The sequence below is a fragment of the Poeciliopsis prolifica genome, unplaced genomic scaffold, assembly GCF_027474105.1.
Source record: "Poeciliopsis prolifica strain line A6 unplaced genomic scaffold, Auburn_PproV2 SCAFFOLD016, whole genome shotgun sequence".
NCBI classification, from domain to species: domain Eukaryota; kingdom Metazoa; phylum Chordata; class Actinopteri; order Cyprinodontiformes; family Poeciliidae; genus Poeciliopsis; species Poeciliopsis prolifica.
In genome coordinates, this window is record NW_026562391.1 from 2,857,726 (window position 1) to 2,883,206 (window position 25,481).

At 42.2% G+C, this 25,481-nt stretch overlaps 1 long non-coding RNA gene across 1 annotated transcript; it reads right to left on the reverse strand.

The window, feature by feature from the left end:
* Positions 1–5,824: 5,824 nt before the first annotated feature.
* Positions 5,825–25,324, reverse strand: LOC129367144 (uncharacterized). The gene is made up of 4 exons (XR_008606683.1): positions 25,236–25,324; positions 23,240–23,631; positions 23,028–23,157; positions 5,825–6,395 (listed from the first exon to the last, which is right to left on the reverse strand). It is a non-coding gene; the product is annotated as an uncharacterized LOC129367144 (long non-coding RNA).
* Between the last annotated feature and the right edge of the window lie 157 nt (positions 25,325–25,481).

Consider the following 25,481-nt stretch of genomic DNA (forward strand, 5'->3'; position numbering starts at 1 on the left):
TGATGATTCTTTTGACGGCGTTTGACAAAATGTAAGATTCATGGCTCGTTTCATAAGTGGCTTCTTTATGACGTCCCGTTGCTGAAACGGGCCACACGAATAAACAAGACCACACGAATAAACAAGACTTGACTTGACAAAGTTCACAAAACCTGGTCTGAATGAAACGCACTTACCTTTGTGAGTGGGGAAGCTTTAACAGAGCGGCAGTCTGCTTTCGCCTTGGCCCTGCTTTGATTTGCTGTTAGCACTAAACTTCATCTCTTTTATTAAAGCGCACGATGTGAGGAGAGTCATCGTGTCCTGACAGAACATGAACGGGTCTAAATGTCCTTACGGGGCTGCGCTCTACAACTGCACGTCCAGTTTTGTAGTATGGAGCTAAACGCAGTTGCTTCAGAACTCGGTGAGGCTGATCTGTGTCGCAGTTCATATTATTGACCAGAAATTATCCGCGTGAGTAACAGCGTTATCACGAATCTGCTTGAAGAATGTTTTCTTCGTCCACCAGATATGGGCAAATCAATTCAAAATGTCGATTATATTGACAAGTATTGCTGTCATGACAAGATGGACACTCAAGTTTTTGATTCGATCTTGAAATTTTATTTGATTTTTTCTTCAACTCTACCTCAAAAAGATCTTGTTGTGATTTACTCTCCAATTCAATTCTATTTTATTTTATTTAAGTTTTGCAGACAGATATAAACTTTATTCAAATTATTTCACAGGTCTGAATAAAACAATTTAGGAAGAAATACACACACACACACACGCACAAATAAAGGTCAGAAGTTCGATGTCAAACTTAAATAAAAATTATTGCCGATCCTTGGTATCGGACGGATCCCAAACTATTCACTATTTTGGAGTCTTTTTAGGTTTTTCCTCAAAACAAAAAGCAGCAGAGAACAATCTTTTCCATTAATTGGTTAAAACGACAGTCTATTCTGAATCACTTCACCACACCAGGAGGTTGATCTCGTTTCGATTTGAACGCTTACGTGCTGCACTGAGACCTTCAAAGCTTTTCTATGGCACATAGAAACCTTTAGCATGTAGAAAAAGAAAAAAAAACTGTGGTTGAAACCAAACACTTACGAAAAAAGTCCAGAAAATCTCAAACATTCTCGTCTCCCATTGCATTTTTTCTCTTCCTCTGCAAACCTTTTCATCTCAGCGCATTGCCACAGAGACTTTACACCACAAGACCCGAGCCTTAAGGTGCACAGAGCATCGGTTCGCTTCCCACACACACCCACAGAACCAAAGAAAAAAAAAACACACACGCATGTCAGGCATGTCAGAACATCCCTCCCTCACATCTACCTTACAGCCTGTAAATCAGCAAAGCTCTCTTTTGGCCCCATTAAATAAATGTGCTGGAGTCACTGACTAATTGATGGCGTTACAATGTGAACTGCTTCGTAGCAGCTTTAAATTGGAAACACCCGGGGAGGAAGACAGGAGCGCGTCGCTGGTGGAGGAGGACGGGGAGAGAGAGCCCAGTGGAAATGTGTGGAAGAGAAAGAAGACGAGTGGAAACGAAGGCAGTGGACACAGGAAAAAGAGGGGGAAATAATTTCTGTTAGAGATTTTTCCTGCACTGAATAAAAAAACACTTTTTTTTTTCTTCAATTCACTGATAATCAGATTAAACTTCTCTCTTGTTTTGGGTCTGTTAAAAAATGACCAAGATTATTTCTATTTGCTAAACGCCACAATAATGAGAGAATATGTCAGATTTATTTATTAATATTTTTTTTAAATCAAGAGTTGATTTAAAAAAAAGCTCTTAAAGGGCCAGAATGTATTGATAAAACCGTTTCACAAACCGTTTAAATATCAATAAATTCTCAAAATTAAATAATATTGTTAAACATCTTTTCAGTTCCTCCAGGATTTTGATACATTTTGCGATTTTTTTTTCTTTTTAAATAACAAAATTAAATGTGTTTGTGGTACTAATTTAGAAATATTTGCAATATTTATGCTCATTTATGACGGTAAATGTGACTTTTTATATAGATCATGGACTGACATTAATTAAGACTCAGGCAACTCATTAGTACAAGTCACAACGTTTTTGATAATTTTTGAGAACAATCACAATTATGTAATCCCAGTACATAATTGGGAATAAACTCCCAATTATGTATTAGTGGAAAAAACTGTGATTTGTTGATGTTGATTTTGAATTTCCATGATAATTCATAAGAAACTGGAGACACTGATTGATATGTTTTTGGCAGTAAACATATAGAGACTGCATTGATTTGATTGATAACATAATATTTAAGCGCACTTAGTGTTTAGTCTAGAATCTGGTGGTCCAGATTTGGCCCACGAGCCTCGAGCTTGACACATGTGCTTTACAAGATTAAAGTTGATTGGTTGTCAAAAGACAACAAGAATATTAGTGTTTATTGTGATATTTACCGGGACAATTTATCATCCAGCATAGTTTGTCATCGCATTAATAATCCATGAAATGGCGACGGATTATTGCTGCACATGGAGCTCGATGGCAACCGATGCATCTGAAACTGAAACGTGGATTTGTAGATCCGATCTTGACCATTCGAGAAAACGAGGGCAACAAAACACCAACATTTATTTATATGTCCTGATGATTTCTGCCCAAAGTGTTTCCGTGTTGGTCTGGTTGCAGATTTAGTCAGACGGAGAGCAGAAAGCTGAATGAGGAGAGGAACGGTGAGCAGGGGGGATGGAGGAGGACGGGGAAGAGGAGGGGGACGTCGTCTTTGATCTCTCTGCATGTCTGCCATGCTGCTTTCCTTCAAGGCTTCCTGGTAAGTTTCAGTAGACACCAGCGGGTCCGGTCTCAGCGACTGGACGCTAATGGATCAGTTAAAGGGGCCTATTCTTTATGGAGGGGCTAAGCGTTATCATCTGGGGGTTAAAGACGCTGACCATGGGGCAAACTCCTGCCAGATAGCCCCTCCTCCGGGAACCACAGTAGGAGAGCCCAATGACAGAAACGCTGATTCTTTTCGTTTATCTCATTTGAATCTCCCATTCTTCATCTAATTTTTCACCTCTCTCCCCCTTTCTCCTTAACATCTCTTCCCTCCTCACTTTTCTTTCTTCACACACACACACACACACACCTACACACACACACCAGGGCATACCTCTCTAAAGCCCCCCGAATGCTGTTTGAAACTATTTGTCAGCTGCTCGAGACAGAAAGCTGACGATGGATTCCAGAGGTTGAGGCGACCCCTTTCATACCCCCGTCTATCCGTGGGACTTGTCAGGGCCGGCCGGGCCCAGTACGACGCAGGCGGGGCCCGCCAGATAACCATCACAGACACAGCGACAAGCCTCCTGAAGAGACCGCTCCCGGCCCGTGTTTTTGTTTACCGAGCAGGCGAAGGGCTGCGCCGGCAGTTCACAGACTCCCTCTAATTGAACGTGATAGCTCGAGTCATTTAGTTAATTGGCAGCTGGTTTTGATCACGACCTGTCACACTCGCTCAGACGCTTCACGGCATTATTTCTGCAGCTATGAAAGGGCTCACGTCTCACAAACCCCGGCCTCGACGGGGAAAGCCTGACCTTTCACTCGGGTTCCTTTGTCGTCTCGACTCGCCGTCTTCCACTGACGCAGACGTCGCTTCGCCCGTCGCTTTCCAGGCCTCCGCCAAACAGGAAGGGACAGTTTTGCTGAATCTGTCCATGTGCAAACCAGCGGAGATTTTGACAGCAAAGTGTATCTGTGGCGGTAAAGTGAGATTCGTTTTATTTTTTTATTTTTTTGTAGAAACAATGACGTAGCAGCGGCAGCTTGCATCAAGCGTGCCCACTATCGATTTCTGCCCTGCAAACCACAAGAACACTGGAGCCGATTTTATGGGCTTCTCCACATCAGTCTCACCTTATCTCAACTCTGTTTTCAGTGAACTTCAAAGGCGTACTAAAAAAAAAAAAAAAAAAAGGTAAAGACTGAGAGGAAATGGCAACCGGTGAGGGAAAAAAAAAACACAAATCTGAGATATTCTTTACTCCAGGGAATGTTTCAGCCATTTGATCTAACTGAGTTTTTCACAGCATAATAACCTTAAGTTAAAAGAAAAAAAAAACAACAAGAAAATGCATGCATAATCTACATGCTTGTATTTATTACAGAAAATCAACATTTATTTGCACCAGTAGATGCTTAGAACTCTGATTTTTCACTTATTCAGATGCAAACTCTAATCCCAAGTTGGTTTCTTGTGGCTATTCTAAGAAAAAACTACAAACTTTAAATGTAAGATTATAAGAATAAAGTAGTAAAATTATAAGGATAAAGTCGTGTTTTTATGAGAACAAAGTTATAACGCTTTGAGTTTATTCTATGACTTTATTCTTGCAAACCTTTAACGTTTCTCGTAATTTTGTTTGTTGTATTTTTCTCAGCGTGGGCCCAACACGCCGTCATACGAACCAGACTATCAAAAAAGTCTTCCATCATGCCATAAAACGGACTTCAAATAATATTCTGTTTCATAAACTTCACAAAGTAATCATTTTTCTGCTGTGCTAATTGCGAGGCAGAAGAAATAATTGATCGACAAAGAGACACAGAATCATAGAAGAAGAAGTGGCGCCTTTGACACATTGTAACTCTTGACTCCATCAGCCTAAGAATTTGGTTGCATAGTTTGAATTCACTGAGGTTTGTTCACTGCTCTACCTTCTGGGACGCCTTGTTGTTTTGCATTCATGCCACAGAAACGTCCAACAAGACAACAGCTATTTCACCTTGAACTCACTTCTGAATAACAAAGGGAGGAGTCAGGACAACCTTACGCCTTCGCCTCCCTGAGGAGAAAACTTTCAGTCTGAGTTGGACTGCCGTTGAAGCCGTTCGTTCACACAGACCGACCGAAACAGACTCCTTACCTTTTGACGTTGAATCGGACCATATTTCTCTTGCTTTAAGTCAGTTACCTGAATTTTTTCTATTTACTAATTGTCACAATAATGACAGAACATAAGAGATTTATTTAATACTGTCCATTTGGACTAAACTTCCTGGTTGTTGTCTTTAGAAGTTGTTTCAATATTTTCACATCATGTTCTTTCCTCATGATGGCATTTATTTTATGAGACGCACCAGTTCTCCTGCAGCAAAACAGCCCCACAACATGATGCTGCCACTCCCATGCTTAAGGTCAAACGGCTCCACTTTAACTTCATCAGACCCCGAGACGCGACTCCAAATATGAGCATCTTTGTCCCAGTGAACATTTGCAAACTGCAGTCTGACTTTTTGTGTTTCTTTTGGATTACTGATTGTGGGTAATCGCACTGTCTTATCAACTTTGTCCAGCTTTGACAACGTCTTTGCCGTTTTTCGAGGATTGATTCGCACATTTCGACACAGAACCTGATCCGCTCCTCAACGTCATGGTGGTTGGAAATTCCCATCATCCCAACATGTGCATCACTGTTTGAACAGGCAGCACCTTCAAGCATCTGGAAATTGTTCCCACGGATGAACCGGATTTGAGCAGCTGCACAATTCTCTTCCTGATATCTCGACTTATTTTCTTTTGACTTTACAGTCGTCTCAAACCAAACTTGTCAGAAGTCTCAAGTCATGACATCATCATCATCATCATCTGGGCTTTCTCTCATTGTTTAAAGGGATGGGAATCACTCTATGCACACTCCTGGTTTCGAAGCCGCTAATAAATAAATCTCTATTGAGTAAATGGTCTCTTTCTTGTGACATTTAGCAAGCAGAAATACAATTGGTGATTCAAACTGATCTTAAGAGAAGCTTGGAATAATTTGACCTCAGACAAACGAGGCGTATGTGATGTTTTATTCAGCGTACGTACAGACCAATAAATTAGAAATGGAAGCTGACGATGCATGGAGTCTGTTGAAGTTGTTGGATCTGCTAACGTTTGGCGTTGACGTATGTAGTGTGCCAGAATTTAGCTATGACTTCAAGGTTACCGGACTGACAATATGGACGGAATGACTTCATTCATTTCCCCCATTGCTCAAATGCAAGACTATAACTCAAGAACAGCGCGGATATTTATATCATCGTTGACCATTTCTCCTTCCGTTTGCTGACTGGCCCAGGAGAAATCAAGCTCAATGGTAGAAAGCCGAGACAAATCACTGAGGGGAGATGAAACTCAAGCAGAAGACAATGGCTAAGAAATGTATCATTAAACCAGATATTAAAAGTAATATGCTGGCCTAAAGACTGTCTGTGAAGACATCTGTTTTAGGTGGACAAGACAAAGGAACTTCAGTAGTTACTTAGTAGTTACATCCGACATGATGGAGCGTCTTCTCGCCATTCTTCTTGAGGTGTTCGACTTTTGAAGCCTTTGTCGTCTCCCGTGACGTCTCGCCGTGTCAACCTGGAACAGAACAGACGTTGAGTCCATTACTGAGAAATCACAACTAAACCGTAAGAAGGATGGAGTCAATTCCTCAGAGAATCTCCAGAGAATCTTCCAGAGTTAATCTCCTCAAAGCGCTCTGAAAATGTGGAAATCATTATTGTAATCGTATCAAAAAAAGTTACATTTGGGGCTCATTCAAAGCAGAGTTCTTTCTGGTTTCTGTTCAGCTGTCCTCTATGTGGAAATCTGTGTCTATAGATTATTTACGCTCAGGAGTTTTCTGAGGCTTAGTGTCACTGAAGATTTTGCAACTCTGACAACAGATTCATGAAAAAAATATTACACAAAGGAACGAAAAACTCAGACATATTAAAATTAATAACATTTTATGATGTTCTGACAACAATTTCTTTATCTCCTCAGATCTGCAGCTTCCAGGCTCCTGAGCTTCTGCCGCACAGCGCAGGCCTGCCTATTATCCCCCCACTCGGCTCCTTCAGACTAGCCAGCAGCAATTAGCAAACCCCTGGTGGAGCTGCTCACCTGCTGAGCCCATTGCAGGAGCTACTTCTCAGTGCAACAGTGATAAAAATGTTATCTAAATTCAAATTGGCTGACTTCCAAAGATGGCAATTTTTTATTTAGGGGGAACAGATTAGAGGTAGCTGAAAGAAACGCACACTTTTACATTTTTTATTATCAAAATTGTGTGCTCATCTCGCTTTATGAGCTGTTTTGAGTAGGTCACCTAAAATCCCAATCAAAGGTACTTAACTTTGTAATAGCAATGTCACAAAATGTTTAGGCGTTATGAATATGTTTCCGCCAGCCTGTATTCCTGTTGAGCTGAAACGTGATGTTTTATGAACCAAACAAACTTAAATCAAGAGAAATTGATGGACTATGATATAAATACCAGTAACCTGTGCTTTGAACTGGCTGTGGGTTAGAAAACTGTCTGATTATCGGCCTATATTGATAAAGCACCAGGGAATTGTGGGCCAATTAAAGCTGCCGGCCTGCAGTCACGCGGTGCGCTATCCGGAGCCTCCGGCGGCTCCCGCCAGAGTAAAAACTTCTTATTTAGTTTTTATTTTACATCCAGACCTATTATGAGAGCGCTTTAGGAAATCTCCATGGTTAGTTGGATTTGCTCTGGGGAAAAAAAAAAAGTTAAGAGTGTGTGTTTGAAGATTGTACAACGCACTGATTAAGTTCCGTTTTTTTTTTCAAAGTCGCTGGAAAGTTGTTTATGCTCGAACGTAAACACACGTAAACATATGAGGCAATAAGTGAAATCAAAAGAACAAAAAGGTACTCAAAGCAAAAATGGGTTGATTGGAGTGAAGGCTAAAGTGGTGCAAAAGATGACAGGAGATGATTGCAGGGAATCAAGTTTTCCATTCTGCGCGCTCCTCCGTCTCTGTCACATGGCAAAACCTATCGTCTACAATTTCCAGGATGACCTTTTCAAACTTTCTTTGTCCCTTCACCCCCCTCCCCTCTTTCTCTCTCTCTTGTTGCTTTGGAGTGCCACAAGCTGTTATTACGGAGCCCTTTGTTCACATGCGGGGCTGAGAAATACAATGTTTGTGCCGCTCTGCAAACGGAGCGTAAGAGTAAACACTGTTCCGCGGTGAGACGCCCGTAAGGCTCGCTAAGCAGTCAGTCGCTTCAAAAAACGGCTGAGAGCTGAATTGTTCAGCTGGGCTTGTTTTCCCATCTTTCGTGTTATTGTCTTGATAAAGAAGATAACGTATCGTATTGTATCGTATCGTATCGTATCGATCTGCATCTAAAATCTCAATATAAGCAGCAGATGTCATCACTCTGCGTCAGCATGCAGAAAGTAAGAAGAAGGGAAAACACAGAACAAGTTTAGAGCAAGGAAAAGCCAGAGCGTAAAACTTCAAAGATGAAGCATATAATTGAATCAGGTTTGGTCAGATGTCAGTCAGAGTGTCTGTCTGTCTGTGTGCTGCGGGGGAGGGGGCGACTTGAAATGAAAGAGAGGGGAGTCTGGTTCCCCGGATCGCTGTCTTCCCCGCAGCTATACGGCTACATGCCTACCCACTTAGGATGATCGCCCCGGAAGGAGTCGACAGACGCGGCGGGCGTCAGCTGATCCGCACCCGACGGCCACAGAAAGTAACTAACCCCACAGAAACAGCTCCTTTAAAACCCAATTATTACAAAAGGCCGACAGAACAAGATTCCTCCCATCCAGCCTGCCACGATAAGGGACACATGGGTTCCATCACTCTTAATTGAAGCAGGGTTTCCTGAAGAAGAAACAACCCTGCAGCACAGTCGCAAAACAAACAGCTTTAAGAACAGAACCGCTGGAGTTGTGACACAAATATTTGTCATAGTTCATGGAAGTTGTTTTTTTTTGGGGGGGTGGGGAGAATTTTGTGTTCAAAAAGTCTCACGGTGAAGCAGCACAAAACGTGTGAGAGTCTTTTCTTTTCTTCCCTTTACTGGACATCGTTCTGTCTTGGAGAGCGCGCCGTGGCGAGAGGCTTCCAAACCTTCCCAGATTTAATCACAGGTCTGCCAAAGCCTCTAACAATGCAGTGGCGAGCACCACGATTACAGCCGCGAGCCAAAGGTCCGTCTCTGTCTTGCTTTTCTTTCTCTCTTCTTCTTCTTCTTCTTCTCCCTTTCTCGTTCTCATGACCTGAACCTGAAGACGCACAAGTCTGACCTTTTTTTTTTTTTTTTTTTTAACTGAAAACACGTGGAACAAATTTACAGTAAAGGCAAAAAAGAGAAAAAAAACAGTTAAGAGGCTGATTTATGTGCACACTCAACAGAAGAAGACAGACGTTTGAGTGCAATTTCAAGAAAATCCAAGAAGCAATTTGTTTCATTTTGTTTTACAAATAACAGCATGTAGAAAATAATTTCTCAGCCTTTCTGAAATGGTGTGGAAATCTTTATTGGCGTCATAACAATCGCTGACCAGCTTTTCGCTGGATTCCGTTCCGTTTACCTTCGGTAACGAGCTTCGTGGTTCAGAGCTGAATCCTGTTGCAAAAGACTTGAGATTGGAGAAGACGATTGCCTGCCAACTCTGCGATATACGTTAGAATGGCCTAGTCAAAGTCACAATTTGGATATAATTTTAAATCTGCATCAAGTCTTCAAATTCTAACTGCTGATTTGCAGTAAAAGTGTTGAGGCTCTTTTGATGGTTTTGCAAAACTGGTAGAAATGCATTCCAAGAAGTTATGGGAATGCATTTAATATCCAAAAAAGAATTCATTGCCGATGCTGTAACCAATTTGTCATTTTAAATTTAATAAAGCCATTAATGCATTAAATTAATGGTTTCAAGTCAGCAGAGTGACGTTCTGAAGTGGGCGTGACTGATGTCTTACATATTGTACTATAGGAAAATACATAACACCTCCCCCTTAAAATCATTTCAGTACATTTACAAATATAAGCTTTTCTTGTCATTGTTTTAGTTTGTTGATTAATTAATGTTGCAGTGGATGTTGTACTCGTCGTATTTACTCATCTAGCACACGGACTATGCAGTTCATTTCAGTGATTCATTTCTGTTAGGTGAATTTAACAGATTGACAACTCAATGTGTGATAATTCAGGAAAAGAACAGAGATTGTGTGACTGATGCGTCAATGTTTACCAGCCAATAACATATCACATTAGTTACATTATTGGTAAAATGTCCTGTCATTGCCTAGAAAAACTTGAATACATCACTGGAAGTTATTACATGATTTACTTTATTATATTTAAAATGAGGGCTGTCCTGAGTTGTTGGTCTGAAAAAAAAAAAGTCTCGTATCGTATCGGCCTGCATCTAAAATCTCAATATAAGCAGCGGATGTCTTCACTCTGCGTCAATATTTAGTCAATATTTTTTATCCGGGAGGTGGTATTCCACAATGAGAGTTTAAAAAATGGGTCAGTTGTTCTATTGTTCTCTGTAATATGACTTGATCAAGCCTTTTCTAATGTTCCACGCTAAAAAATAAGTTATGAAATTATGCTTGATTGCCGCTGACATCATATCAGGTCAATCTCAGTACTGGTCAATACTCAAAGCTGCAATATCTGTACTGTATCAGAAGCTATAAAGTTGTTTTGGGATACTTCTAAACGTTATTTGTTGCACACATCTGTTTGTATCATTAAGCTACGACACAATAGGTGTAGCTTGTGACCCAGAGATGTCACATAAAGTGGTTTGTAAAATAAAAAGACACTGAAATCCACGTAAACTTTTCTGTCCTCTTCACAATTAACCTGAAATTCCCACAAAACACTTTCAAGTTTTAAATCTGGTAACATGACAAATTAAAAACCTTGGAGAGTTATTAATACCTCTGTGAGGCACGGTATTTATGTAGCCCTGGATAAAGCCGAAGTCTAGTCTGAAGTACAGTAGTTCTTTACGTTTGGGCTCATACTGCCTATCTTCTTCATTTTACAATTCCTCATTTACGGGGGTATCATTACCTCCCCGGCTCTGACCTCGCGTCTTCTCAACTGCGCCGCTTTAATGTTAAGTCGTGTGGACGTTAAAGTCTTTTCCTTGACTTACAAGACATGACATCCCTGGAAACCTACAACCCGGGTCAAAGATGGAGCTCATTAAAGGATTGCACACAACCACAAATTTACAAGAGAAACGGATGGGGTGGGGGATAAATGTTTAGCTAAGTGAGCCTGATCCACCCGGGTGGAGTGGGACCGGCCACGGAGGATGAGAGACGAAAAACGGTGCCGTGCAGCCCGCTCAGTGGGGCGCCCCTGTCTTAGTCACTTTACAACAGGCCAGTTGTGTTTGATATCAACAACGGCTTTTAATAAGCAATAAGAGGATATGACTAGGAGGAGAAAAAAGCTCAAAACGACGCACATTCTACTCTTCCTCCTCTGATGTTTAAATTAAAAGCACATTCGTCTTAAAAGGTCATTTATGATTAGAAGCTGCAGCTGTTTGTACACAAACGGATTTCCTCTTTGCCTCGACGGCACCAAGCTGATGCAACATTTTCCAGTATTTGCCTCTGGCATATAAAAGAAAAAAACAAAACAAAACGAAAACATAATCCTTCAAGGAATTTATCAAGCAAATCTCCAATGGAGTTGTTTGGTCTTTGCCGCAGCTACAGCCATGGGCCAAGCAGGCAGAACTATTTGTCTCATTAACTGCAGTTTGTAACTCATTAAATCAAGCCAGGGAAAGACTTAATGACCCCCACTGACTTGCAAATTACAGAGTCACCATTGCAAACTTTAATTAGAGTTTACTAACTGCCATCAGATTTGGCGAGTTATTTTAAAAGTCTTTTTTTTTTCTTCTTTTTTTTTTTCCAACGGAAATCCCACAGAAAAAAAAACGCCAAAAAATGCATGCAACTTTACACGTTCCCCTATAACCGGTCAATAATGCCAGTTGCTTCATTTAGCAAGAAGCTTTTTATCCCACTCCCCTTCTCCCCCCCGTCCCTGTGCTAAATTACCCAACATCATGATGCAATTTGGGTTTTTTTAATCACCATTTTAGCAGTTACAGCTCGGCTGTCCGATTTCCTGCAACAAGAGAGTGTCGAGCCATTAGCGCAAGTAATTCCACACAGCAGGCCTCCAGTTGTGGATGTGATGGCAGCAGAAGGAAAACAACAAGCTTCACCATGGAAAACCTGAGCTAATGTCCTCAATCAGCCGACCTTGTTGTGGTTCTCTCTCTTTTATTGGGGCAGTTGCATTCCGAAAGCATTATGAGCGAGAAAGATCTGCAGATGACGGCCAATCCTGTTCTGTGCTGCGGCGCCCTGCGCACTATGGCCCACCGCTTTTTCACATTTTGTCGTCTTACGAGCTCGCAGACAATCGTCAAAGGGCGGGACATCAGCAGGTTTCACACACTCGAATTTAAGACTTTTTAGTACATTTTTAAGACCATCATGAATGGAACTTAAGACCTGTATCATATATATTGCATATCTCATACATGTACACCGATATCGCCACAGAAATGTACGAGCTTCGTCCAGCCAACCGCCAGTGAACTTGCTGCACTTACCCATGACGGACACAAATAAAGCTAGCTAGCTAGCAAGGCCACATGAGCAGCTATTTACTGATAGCCTCAATAGTCTTGAGTCACATAAAGCAGAGGATATTTGAGTGGGACTCAAACTTTTGCCTGGCAGAAAAAGAACAGAATGTACAAGAACGAATACTACTGCAATGACCAAATTTAACGCCTGTGAATTATGTATTTAACTTGACTTTTTAAAATGAATTTAAGATGTTTCATGGACTTAATTGTTAGGCATGTGGATTCAAGACTTTTTAAGGATGTATGGATACTCTGAAGGGGGAAAGAAATCGTGCATGGATCGCAAAACTTTTTCACAGGTAAGAATCTTTCCTATTAAATTTTTATTTAACCCCTTTTTTATACCTTAATACCCCTAAAACAAATGAATGGAAACCATCTGTTAGTCTGTTCGTTTGAGGAGGTGTGAATACGCAGTTGAACTCCGACCCAGACACCGCTCCAAAAGCAGGAAGTGAACTATAGAAGAGTTCAGGTCTAGCAATGAACATGAGTTCATTGCTAGTGGGTGAAATGGCTCAAGGTTTATTTGTACCAAAGACAAAAGAGAAATCCAAAAACTTCCGAAATTTGATGCTACTCTATTTTTGTTTAATTTTTGTGAAAAAGGAAGTTGCGCTCTTGTCTTCTTTGGGAAGTTTAGGTGCAATTTACTTCAGTGTTTTCTGGTGCAGCGCCCCCCGCAGGCGAGGGAATGAACAGGTTTTTCAAAGGGTTTGGCTCATTTGACAAAGTGCAGTGTGAAACCAAACCGAGCCAGCTGAAAATGTGACAAATGTTGCAGTTTTGGTCCCGAGTCGAACCAAGTCTACCCAGGAATGAAACCACTCCATCAGTTTGTCGGCCACAGACATTTTTTCTAGATCAGAGAATCATTCGTTTTATTTTCTTACAACATTGTGTAGGCCTGTCACATAAAACCCCACTGCGCTCCTCTGAAGTGTGTTGTTGTAGTGGAGGGAAACGTGAAAAAGTTCAAGGAGCACAAAAACTTTCATTCCGCTGTGTGTTGAGGTGTGTTTATATTGCATCATGTGGAATATAGAAATGCATTTCCCTAAAGATTTTCTAAATGGGTCTGGAGGAGTCCTGGAACATTACAGCAAGGTCAGCGGTGAGTCATGGCGCTGATGGCGGGCCGCAGGGGACTGTGGTTCGCCACTGGGATACTTTGCTACCGTGTCACTGTTGCACCAAGAGATGTCAGGGTCAGACTTTGTAAGCACTTCCACAAAGAATCCCCGATTCTTTTTGTTTTTCCTTCGCTCTGGTCAGCAGACGTCATCATGTGGGAAAACTCCTGAAGGTTGAGAGTATTTTTACATCCATGAGTCTCATCACAGCGACGTTCTCTTCCACTCCAGAACGACGCACAAGTCAAACAAGCAAAACCCCTCAGTGGGGCAGGTATTGAACATGGTGTGCACTTCTATGTCCCCCCCCCCCAAAAAAAAAGAAAAGCAAAACAGAGAGCCGTCTTGTCCCGCTTAAACGTTTTCTTACATAAACCCAGCCGTGGCTGGGGTGATATCTGATAAAACAGATCAAAATTACATTATTGGCTTTTATAGCCCACTGAAAACATAGCCCAAAGGTATGCTATTTGGCAGAGAGCGGCTCGTAATATGTCGAAGAATTGTTACCATCTGGCTCGACTGCGGGGAAGGCTTCTCTCTTAAAAACCTCAAAGTCAAAATGATACAAGTAAAATGCAGCATTCATAACCAGGTTGGCTTTTTATGGATGCCTGTCCACATTGATTTGGCTCCATGGTGTCTTTAGAGTCAACTCGTGCACTTTAGGGATAATCATTTTTGCCCCAAAAAGCAGGTCTTTGATGCCGCAGCATCCGAGTACAGTCAGATATTTCAGGCATGACAGATACTCTTTGTTTAACTTTGTTACTCTTTTTGTTTTTTTCTCTTAAAAAGTGACTTCCAGTAATCTCTTTAGGCAGCAGCATTCCAGATGGATAAGGAAGAATCCAGCGGCCGACTGTTATCGGTTTGTCTGCATCAACACAACCTCCCGAATACGAGAAAAAAATAAATAAATAAAACGTCAAACGCAATCCTTCCAGTCTGACATTTTAACCCGTTTTTGCCAAGCTACACCCTTCTAATCGCACTTCTGTACTCGGTTTCAACCCCCCCATTACCTCATTATGAGATTACAATGTCAGTGTGGTCAGAATCGTGACAATTACAATAAGTGCTGGAGTAATTTTCGGCGTTAAATGGACTCTTTGTGCTCCACGTTGCTGTGTGTTTCCGCGACCCGTCACAGGTTGAAAGAAGGCGATTCCAGTACTTTCTCATGTGCTCAATGAAGGAAGGAAAACAGATGCGTGCGTGTTTGTGTGTCCACATTGTGCTTCTTTGATCTCCACAGTCTCAAATGTCATATTTTATTTGGACTTCATGTGATGGATCAACACAAAGTTGACCAAAATTGTGAAGTGGGGGGGACAACGTCACAGGTTTTCTTTTTGTCTTTGCATAACTGCTAGACAGTTGCTGCAACTCACTGGGTTTGAGTTGCAGCAACTGACTAGGAGTTGTGCACTGAAGAAATTTAGCTTCATTCGTCTTCAGTTCTGAGCAGCCTCCCTGATCTGAGCAGACCTCAAACTTCAGTCCTCAGTGCCTGCTTTGATGCAGTATTTGGCGTGCAACACCTTTTTAGGTGCCATGCATTCAAATTCTGCATCCTAACGATACATTTGGTTTGTCAGATGGATTTTCATTGCCTTTTGTATCTGCATGCAGTCTGGATCCTCAGAAATGCTTCCTTTTGTTTCTCATCCCAAAGTTATTGTAACTCGTATTATGCAAGAATCTGAAAAGAGTCGCTGTCGATGCTGATGATGTGGGCAGAAAAGATGCAATAGCAGTCAGTCTTGCAGTGAATCTGAACAGGCCTCTGACTGAACACAGTCTCATCATGACATGCCAACCCGGAGTCGGTTCACAGCAACACGTCCTGGATAACGCCATCAATCGTCATCAGGCACTGCTTATCCCCCTCCTTTGCTTTTGCTGCTACTCTCTGTCTGGCCTCAAGATTATGATGACGAAAAGAAAGAGAAGAGTCAGGCAAACGCTGATGATTGCCATCGATATTGTCACTGCAATACTGAACAACACTTCCAAGTTTTCCTACCATCATGCAGCAATAGCTCGCGTTTGTTCTGCGCATTTTGCATTTTGGGATAAGGAACAGAATAGCGCTCCTTGAGATGTTCAATTATTGGTATTTTTATTTTCTACCCCAACCTCGCTTTAACTAAACATCACAGTATCTTAACCTCTGATCTATCTGCTACAGCCACATTCATCCAGACGTACTCATAAACGCACACACTTTTATATTCCTATACACAAGCTGCGTTTCCATTGACCATAGAAAATAAAAAGTTGCTTAATGAAAACATGCTAATTTTGAAAATAAGCTCATGTTTTTCACTGAAACACTATGGCACTAGGATGAGGTGGACTTCTTTGGCTCTATCTAAATTAGAGTATTTTTGCATCAGAGACCCTTTTTAATTTGCATCACACTAGTTAATGGGATGTTACCGGCAGAAAAGACAACAGGAAGTGGTAGGAACCATGTTTCTTAATGACTCACCAAACTTGTTCTTATGTGATTTTAATTGCATTTCTTGTTTAACAGAAAAAGAGTCAGAAACAGAAACACTGCAACTGCAGATTTATGTGGGAGGTTCTTCACATTAGCAGAATGTTGACAAAGTTCTGTGCAAATTTGAAGCATAAAGGCAGCTGCTGATCGGTAGGCCTCAACTGTGATGTTCGTATGAAGCCTTTGGCTGCATGGACCAAGACTCTGGGTGGAGCGGCGCGCCCTGTTGGAGTGAACAGTTTTCTCAATACCGCTTGGACCTGCCACTATTGATGATATGTGTGTGTATGTGTGAGAATCCAGCAGACATCTACAGAAAGGCAACCCCCTTCAACCAACACCACCACCCTTCCTACATCCTCTCGCCCCACCCTTCCCCTCCGCCGCCGCCTCCTCCTCCTCCCCTGGCGCCCTGGTATGAGAGAGAAAGCTGTTGTTAATAAAAAGTTTTCAAATAATGGGATGAAAAGGGAGGTGAAATTGAGCGGCCCTAGCGGTATTATTTCTTCTCCGTATGGGAGCTGGCCTCTCACAGTCTCTCCGACGCTCCCTGACCGGGAGGGGGTCGCTATAGGCACGGTGACCATTCCTGCCCAGGGGCTAGGGCAAATGATTTGCCTCTCTGAGGCTTCAAAGGGGAGCAATTACACTTAAGTAACCAAATGAATAGATAGCCCAGCTTGGCAACAGTTTGGTGGGGTAGAGGGTGTGTGTGTGTGTGTGTGTGTGTGTGTGTGTGTGTGTGTGTGTGTGTGTGTGTGTGTTGGGGGGGACAGCGGAGGCCTTTGAGGGAAGAGGCACCACACCTCACGGGTAATGTGGAACAGCTCCCATCCCTGAGAGCACAGAAGAAAAGAAACAAGCCGATGGTCTGCCTCTGAATTCAGGAAAAAAAAAAAAGGTGCTGAAACGTTCCAAAACCAAAACAACAACATCACCGAGGATGGTTCACCAATGCAGCCGATAGCTTTTAAGGTAATTATTGCCTGACAGAAATAGAGCGTCTACCGCTGGCCTCTGTGGCTGCACAATATCACATAAACTTATATTGTGTGGAGCGCCTCATAATGGCAAACTTGGAAGAAATTAGACATCTTCTGCTCCTCTGATGAGTCTGTGCTGCGTTTTCCCTCCGCAGGTTTGTTTTTCTGAGCTAATCATCGAAGCCAATCATGATCCCTCTGTTTGTTTACAGTGTAATCAATGCCTGAGCAGACTTCAAAAACTCTCAAACAAGACGTGAATCATTCTGCAGGCAAGTCAAACTGAACCAACAAGGACTGCAAGCCCTGAGAACATTGAGTCAGTGTGAGTGGCACACATAAAGTCAGCCTCTGCCCGGCCGATAAAAGGGCTTGGTGGGGCCCTATTGAGTAAAAGTGGAGACTGGGAGTTGGGTAGGGGAGCTCACCTGTGGAGAGAAGTCTATAGCTGCATAGAATGCCCAACAGCTGCCAGGGTTGTAAGTCTAGGCACCTAGCGGAGCCACAGAATGGGAAATGCAAGGGACTCTTTGAATGCACTGCCACTTAGTAACAGAAGGCATGTGCCAAACTTGCAGAATGAGAATGAAAACTCCCCCTTTGGAGTTCACTAAATATCAGCAGCAACTCTCTTTTCATCCAGCCCCCCTTCCCCCAACCCGTCCTCTTTCTTCCTCTTTTGGTCTATTATAATTCCTCCATAAAAGAACAATGGCTGACTGAAAGACCCCCAAACCACAGAGATATACCAACAATCGGCGGGGAAAGTGGGGGGCTCACGGGAGGGGGCGTACTCGGCTGAAGTGTGGAAGCCATCAATTACGGAGGGCCTAAAGTTAACATCCCAGCAGGGTAGGTGCATTAGAATGCAGATATGGACAGGCCATGGGCAGCAGATGCCAAGCGGAGCGGTCAAAAGAGCAACTCATGACTCCTGACAGGACATATGCAATGTGGGAGACTCCCGCCTCTGCTGCTGCCGCCGCCGCTGCTGCCTCGGCCTGGAATCCACAGAAGAATGGAAAATTAAATTGAATGATGATTGTAGCGGTGGCTCAAAAGAACCATTGTGCGAAACTAACCGGAATTACGGGTTCGAGAAGTGACAAACAACCGACATCTTGCAAAACCGTCGCCAGCGCACGCGGCCGCAGTGCGAGTCTCAATAAATCTCACACATCAGCAGCTGAGACTGATGTGCGAGACTGCAACAAGTGTCCCTTCGAGTCCAAAACATGCCAAGATCCCCCTGCTACTTGATTCCCTCACCCCCCACACCATTTCTCCCTCTCTCTCCCTCTCTTTCTCTCTCTCTCTCTCCAATCTGATGGGCTCAGCAAGACTCTGCCCTGCAGGCTTCTTCGCTCTGCTAATTTACATTGGCCTGCAGGCTATCTTCACAGTCAGGACAGTTCAGTTGTATTTTCAGGCTCATTAAGCAATAGCACAAAAAAACAAAACAAAAAAAAACTAAAGAAAACAGGCATCCTTAAAACCTACCTTCCCCACCCCCTCGCTAACTTTCCCGTCCCGAGGTTCATAGGAGACATAAATAATGCCATAAAGAACAGCAGGAAAGCTCTAAATTATGGTTGTTTGTGTTTACTGCATCAAATAGTTTGGTATCCGAGGAAGAGGAGGAGAAGAAGGCGGAGAGGCCACGGGGTCTCGGCCCCTGAGAACCAATCCGGCTGCTCCATTCAGGGTCGGCTCATGCCTGTTTATTTGAAAGAAGCCCCGCTTTTTTAACTTCCCACCCTCTCCATTGTTCGGCCGCTCATGGGGAGGACTTTGAAATTGTAATCTCGAGATATTCAAACACGCACATTTGTTCGGACCTTTGGTGCCTGCAATAACATTATTACTGCCAGACAAGCATTGTCAGCCGGAGCCTGCACTGCGTTAAGCCGCCGCCTGGCTCAACGCCGTCCGCCCTTCAGCGTTTTATTGGCTTGCGAGCCTTTATGTGATGAGTGAGTTTACATGGCGGGGCTAATTAGAAGAAAATTAAAAAAGGATTAGAACACTGCATTTTTGTAAAACTATTTATTTATGTGCCACCAAATCATAACAAATGCCTTCTTGAGCCAGTTCAGGAATAAAATATGCCAGTAATATAATGATTTTTCTCTTTTGTCCTGCTTCTCTTATATATACATGCATTTTCAAACCTTTTGCTAGCAGATATTGTATTTGATGTTTTAGGGTTATATGTAATTTCTGTGTTTTTCCTGTTTCATGATTTGCTTGGGGTTTTTTTTTGTTTGTTTGTTTGTTTTGTTTGTTTTTTTATGAAGCTTCTGTGGAATGTGGTTGTGGTTTCTGGTTTTATTGTGTTTTTCTTGTTTTGGAAATGTTGTTGATACCGTTTCATACTTTAACGGTTCCGGTCTTTTCAGACCCAACTTTTACAGGCCTGTTTCACTTAGTACCCACTTTGGAGAAATTTTGTTGTGCTATTAAAGTCTATCATTTTTAACATTGTTTCAGTTTTACATATTATCACCTGGACGGAAGGTTGTTACGAGGTCCAAATCAATGTCTTACAAAAGAAAGACATTGAGCCTTTTTATAGCCTTTTTATAGCCTTTTAACTTTTTCAAACTTTCACTGGGATTTATTTGCATTTCATGCAACTAACTGACAAAAAATTACAGAGGTCAAAAAAAAAATTTGCTGCAATCATAGCTGCAATTTTTGGGTGGTTGACATTTTTGTGACGCGAACATCTAACAGAATTCCCCCTCCACCTGAGCTGTGGATCTCTGCAGCTTCTCCAGAGCTACTATCAGCCTCTTGGCTTTTTCTGAAATTAATGCTCAGTTTATTCAACCTGTCAGTTTGGCTGGATGAAGATGTCTTGGAGTCTAAAGAGTGCTCCTAGTGCTCTAGCGCTAGGAGGCGTTAGAGCACTTGCCCTTTTTCCTCTGAACAAAAAAGTGCCCTTCTGAAATCTTTCACTTTTTCTTACTGTGTATTGTGTGGCCCAAGACAGAAAATAACTGTAAAAAAAACTGTTTTTACTGACATTAAAGGAATTTTTCTGTCAAAACAGCCAAATTTTGTTGATCATGATTGATTTGTAAAACCAAAAAAAAACTATATGTGGTGTAGATAAGTAAATAAACCTGAATGTGGAGCCATAAAACATATTCATAACCCCTGGATTTTTTTTGGGCCACAAAAAAAAGCTGTGTCACTACAAACAGCTGAATTGAATATTTATCCTGTCAATCTGGGTTGATCAATTAGAAACCTCACAGCCAGTCAAATACGGCATTTATCTGCTGTTAGGAACAATGCAGAAATAACCAGAAAAAAAATTGACCTGTGTTTTTATTTTGCAGGACTCTCATACACACATATATTTGTGTGTGTGTGTGTGTGTGTGTGTGTGTGTGTGTGTGTGTGTGTGTGTGTGTGTGTGTGTGTGGTGTGTGTGTGTACGTGTGTGTGTGTGTGTGTGTGAAGAATTTACCTTTGTATCCCAAAAATGTTAATTTGCTCATTTAAAATATGAAGTAATTTGAGTTTTTTTAAGTACATGCTTTTAAGTATTCTTGAAGTCCAGTAGAAAAACTACAATACTGTAAAACTTTAAGTAGAGTAGTTTAACTCGTTTACATTATATTACATTGAGTTTGATAACAATGTGACACAAAAATAAGAAAATTACTCAAGTTTTACTTTGTAAAGTCTTAATATATATATTGTTTTATTAAGAGTAAGGTGGAGTAAGCACCAAATTGCAGTAATTTATACAATAGCTGCTGGTTTTTGGTTTCAACCGTGCAGCAAAAGGGAGAAAATTGACGCTGCTGCCTCTCAGTTGTGCTCCATCACATCTTTGGCTGCAGGGAGCGCCTGAAATTGTGGTGACATTCTTGAGTTTTGCGAATGAGACCACGAAGTAGCCGCACAGAGTTCCTCGTCCCGAGCGCTCTGCCTAACTCGCCCACTCGCATTGTCTCTAGACTTTCCTCAAGAATGTGGATTTCTATGGCCGATGGCAGGCCAAATGGAGCTGCCAACTGCATTGTCACCTCTCGCGGTTTTTCTCCATAACAATCTCCGCTGGCAGAAGAGGAACGGCTCAATCAATAGCAGCAGAAGAAGAAAAAAAAGAAGAGAAAAGGAAAGAAAAAAAGAAGTTTCTCTTGAGCGTCAGCATGTGAGCAAACATTAGTTTAAGCTCGAGGTCAAAATGTAGATTCCAACACCACTAACTAATGGAACCCACCCTGTTGTACGCCCGGTTTGACTCAAAAAAAAAAAAAAGAGCAATTGTAAAACCGCAGGACACTCCATCCCCTGATTGCTTTTTTACAGTCCAAAAAAGAAGCCGTGATGGAGGCAATTTGCTTCCCCTGCTTTCGCACGGCACGAATCTTTCCCTCATTACCCGGCGCTCAAACACAGGGCACTGGGATGCCACAAGAGGAAGTGGCTTTGGCAGAAAATGTCAAACCGGCGTTTAAGTGTAGGAGCCGAGCCAGTCTGATGTGGACGGAATCAACTTGTTAAGTCAAATGAAAGGTCAAAGATATTTCCCACAGCGCTAAAAAACATAAATAACTGTAATTTGAGCTGCTGGTAAAGAAAAATAAAAAATCAGGAGCTCCACACTGGTCACCTAATGTGATGAAGGCGAAGACATAAAAGCGTTCAGAGATGAAGAAAATGGAAATAGAAGATGTAGATGCAACCGAGTGTTGCTTTGCCTCAACTTCTCTTCTGCAGTTTAGGGGAGGGAGAAAGAAAGTAAGGTAAAAAGAAAATACATAGTTTTTTTTTTTTTTACAAACAAAAAAAGAATAAAAACAAAAATGTGGAGTACCTTAAACATAAGCATAAACAGGCAACCTGTTTGGTAAATACAGTCCACATCGCTATATTTCAGTCTTATTACAAAGTCAGTCAGGCAGGAAAATGTGACAGACGTTGCAAAAGACTTGAGGCAGGAAGGAGATTTCACCTCTCTGCCAACCGTAAAGTTAGAATGACCTAGTCAAAGTCCAGACCCGAATTCATCCAAGAATCTAGAGCAAGAGTTGAACCGATCCCAGTTTGACTGAGTTTGAGCTTCGTAGCAAACACGTACTGGCAAAAACTTGAGAAAATATTGAAAAAACCTGCAGTGGTATGAAACATTTTCAACTATTGGAGGTAAATACAGCGAGATTTTTTATTTTTTTCTTTATATTTTGAACGCCTTCTATCCATTTTTTTGTCTTCCTCTGCTTCATATCAAACTATTACATAAAGACTCAAAGAAGTTGAAGTTTAAGAGTGAGGGTAAAAGTTTACAGCCTCTGTCTGCTGTTGTAACGTATTTCGCAGGGATTTGGTTCCACAGTTTGTTCTTTAAATAATGTTTATTATTTCTCTGCAGCAAAGTAAAAAATAAGCCCATGCACCATAAGTGAACATTGGCACACCTTTAAACGCACAATCTAAAGCAACAGAAATGCACCGTTTGCAGATGGTTTCGATCAAGTGGGAGCTTTTGTTTTTGTTGGGAGGCCTGAGAGAAGAAGAAGAAAACAGCAAGAGAATCACATGAAAAGTGTGTAGCCTAAATCTGTTTTCTCACACCACGCGACCACTTGGCCCTTGAACTTTACGGAGCAGCTAAATGGTTTCATTGGAGCTCCTCTGCTACGGAGAACAGCTCATGCAGAACCAAAACGTTAAAAAAAAAAAAGTTTCATTTTTGGAGCCAGCTGAGGGGGGGAAAGTGCTTCCCATCGAGCCCGCATCGACCTTGAGGAGCAGATCTGCTTTCAAACTCCCTAACACCTTCTGACACAACTCACTCGCCTGCATGCTGTTATAGAAAATGTCTTTTTGGGGCAATGGAGGGAGGGAGAGAGTAAAGGAAAGAGGGAAAAAGCTAAACACCGCTATCTTTGGGTGTACCTGTATCGGATGGATCTCCAAGGACTCCCATCCCACGGTCTCTTTGCGTGTCGGGACGCACTTGCTTGGCATTTAAACACAAACCAGCTGGGCAACGAGAAGCAGCGGGGAGACAGAGGGCTGGTTTCGTCTGATAGGAAATGAAAGGAGCAGACTCGACATCAGGACTCACTCAGGCCTGAATCATCGACCAAAAAAGCTGCGCCTCTCACCTGACGAAGGCTAAACTGTTTTCTGCACCTGAGGGCTTTCGAGAGGTCGGCCATCCGTGACCCCTGAGCATGAATTCTGTCAGTCAAAGGATCGCTTGTTCTTTGTCTCGTTGTGGGAAAATGGCCGTCTCACGTCCTGAGTCAGACGTTTTCCTTTCAACGGTTCTTCCATTCGTGAAGGGCGACCATAAAGTGGACAGATGAAGCTATTAAAGTGGCGAGGGAGCATCGAGACATTAAAAGGGCCGATGTTTTCCCTTCGCATCCCGGTTCGCTTGGGAAGTGTGTTTAGCGGTGTTGACGGCTGCTAATGCTCCGTGGAACCTCGTGTTGGTTTGGTGGCCGCAGTGCGCTGCTGCTGACACGCTTAATGAGACATCAGTTTGGATGTGCTGAAAGACAAGAATTCAGATAATTAACAAAGTGTGCTCATGTGTTATTGCATGTTTCCTCTTATGGAAAATGTGAGCAATTTTAATTCTTTTTGAAACAAAGTATCTATTATAACACCTCATCCTAAACTGCTGGAGGAATGAGACCTGGTTTGTGATGGCTTGGGAAAGTGAAGGGAAAAGTCTGCCTGTACGCTGAAAATTGATTGGTTCGATGCGACTTTGCATACTATTGGCTGGCATTTGTAAAACAGCCAATCCTGTAAAGCCATTTATTTTCCATGAAACTGATTGGTTGCATACCCGAGAGTGGAGTTACCTCTAAGAGCTAAGTCGGTTTCCATTGTGTGTATTAATGCGCATAACATATATTTTGTGTTTGAACAATTAAAATGGACAATTTATGTATTTTTAGATGCCTTCTCAATTATTTGTGGATTTTAACGATTTGTGTCCAGTTGTGGTCCTTAATGTCCACTGTAGAAATGCACCAATACGAAAACGTGAGCCAATATCGAGACCGTATCATAATATGTTCGATAACTGATATTTACCAATATCATATACATTTCGTTACCCTTTCAGCACCTTGATAAACACAACACGCCGCTAACTTCACTGCTGCTTCAGTTGAACGCCCCAAAATCTTGCACTGCATCACTACCGCTGTCACGCAACCAAATACTCCACAACCAACCTCCTCCAATGCAACAAGATGGAAATGAGAGTTGATTGTTGATATTGGGCCAGTTTTACTGATCGGACCGATACCGATATGTTAAAAAAAACATTGAATATCAGCCGATACCGATGTTAGTGCTGATATATTGAGCGTCCCTTGCCGACTGCGGATGTCTTTCAGACTTACAAACATGGAACATTACAAAGAGTTGCAGGCAACAAGCCCATTGTACCACTGGAGGAGCTGCAGATATCAGCCAGCTCAGGTGTGAGTATATCCAGACAGGACAAATGGAATAATGTCAGTTTGGGGAGAAGTGCAACAAAACATGCACTTTGCACTTTTATACTTTTATCCAACAAAGTCATTTGGAAAACTTACATTTTTTTTGTACTCACTTCCCATTTCAGTGCTACATGAACATGTCATTGTAAGGTGTGAAAATATGAAAAGGTTTAAGGGGTCAGAATACTTTTACAGCTTCTGCTTGGACTGTTGACATTGATTGCTCAAGTTCAAGTGCGCAATATGTGTTGTTTTAATCTGTGAAGCTGATGTGTAAGTAAAAAGTAGAATTTCTTCAGAACAGGTGTTTGGTGTTAATTGGGGGCCCCAGAAGAACTCGGCTTGCCCAGGGCAGCATTCACACAAGAACCGCCACAGACCGAAAGAGGAACCCAAAAATAATTTCAAGAATCTCTCCTGGAACTACTGGCCTAATTCTGCACTAGCGCCTTATAGCTGCGACTCAGATCTTCAATACGGGAGCTTATCACAACAAACCTGATTAAACCATTTTCATACTCAGACACACACACACACACACACACACACACACACACACACACACACACACACACGCACGCACGCACGCACGCACGCACGCACGCACACACACACACACACACACACACACACACACCTTCCTGCTGTTTCATCTCCTGCTTCAGTTTTCAAAAACGCATGAAGCTCTCCAGCAGCAGCCTGGCCTTCTTCTTCTTCCTCCTCCTCCTCTTCCTCCTTGCTCCACGCGGCGGACTGTGAAATATTCTGAGGACAATTGGTTAAGTGCAGTTACCCAGTTCCCTTTTTCTTTCTTTCCTTCTTTTTTCTCCCCGAGGTATCTTCCGGTTTTGTTTTGGGGTTTTTTTTATCCTGCCGAGCCTGG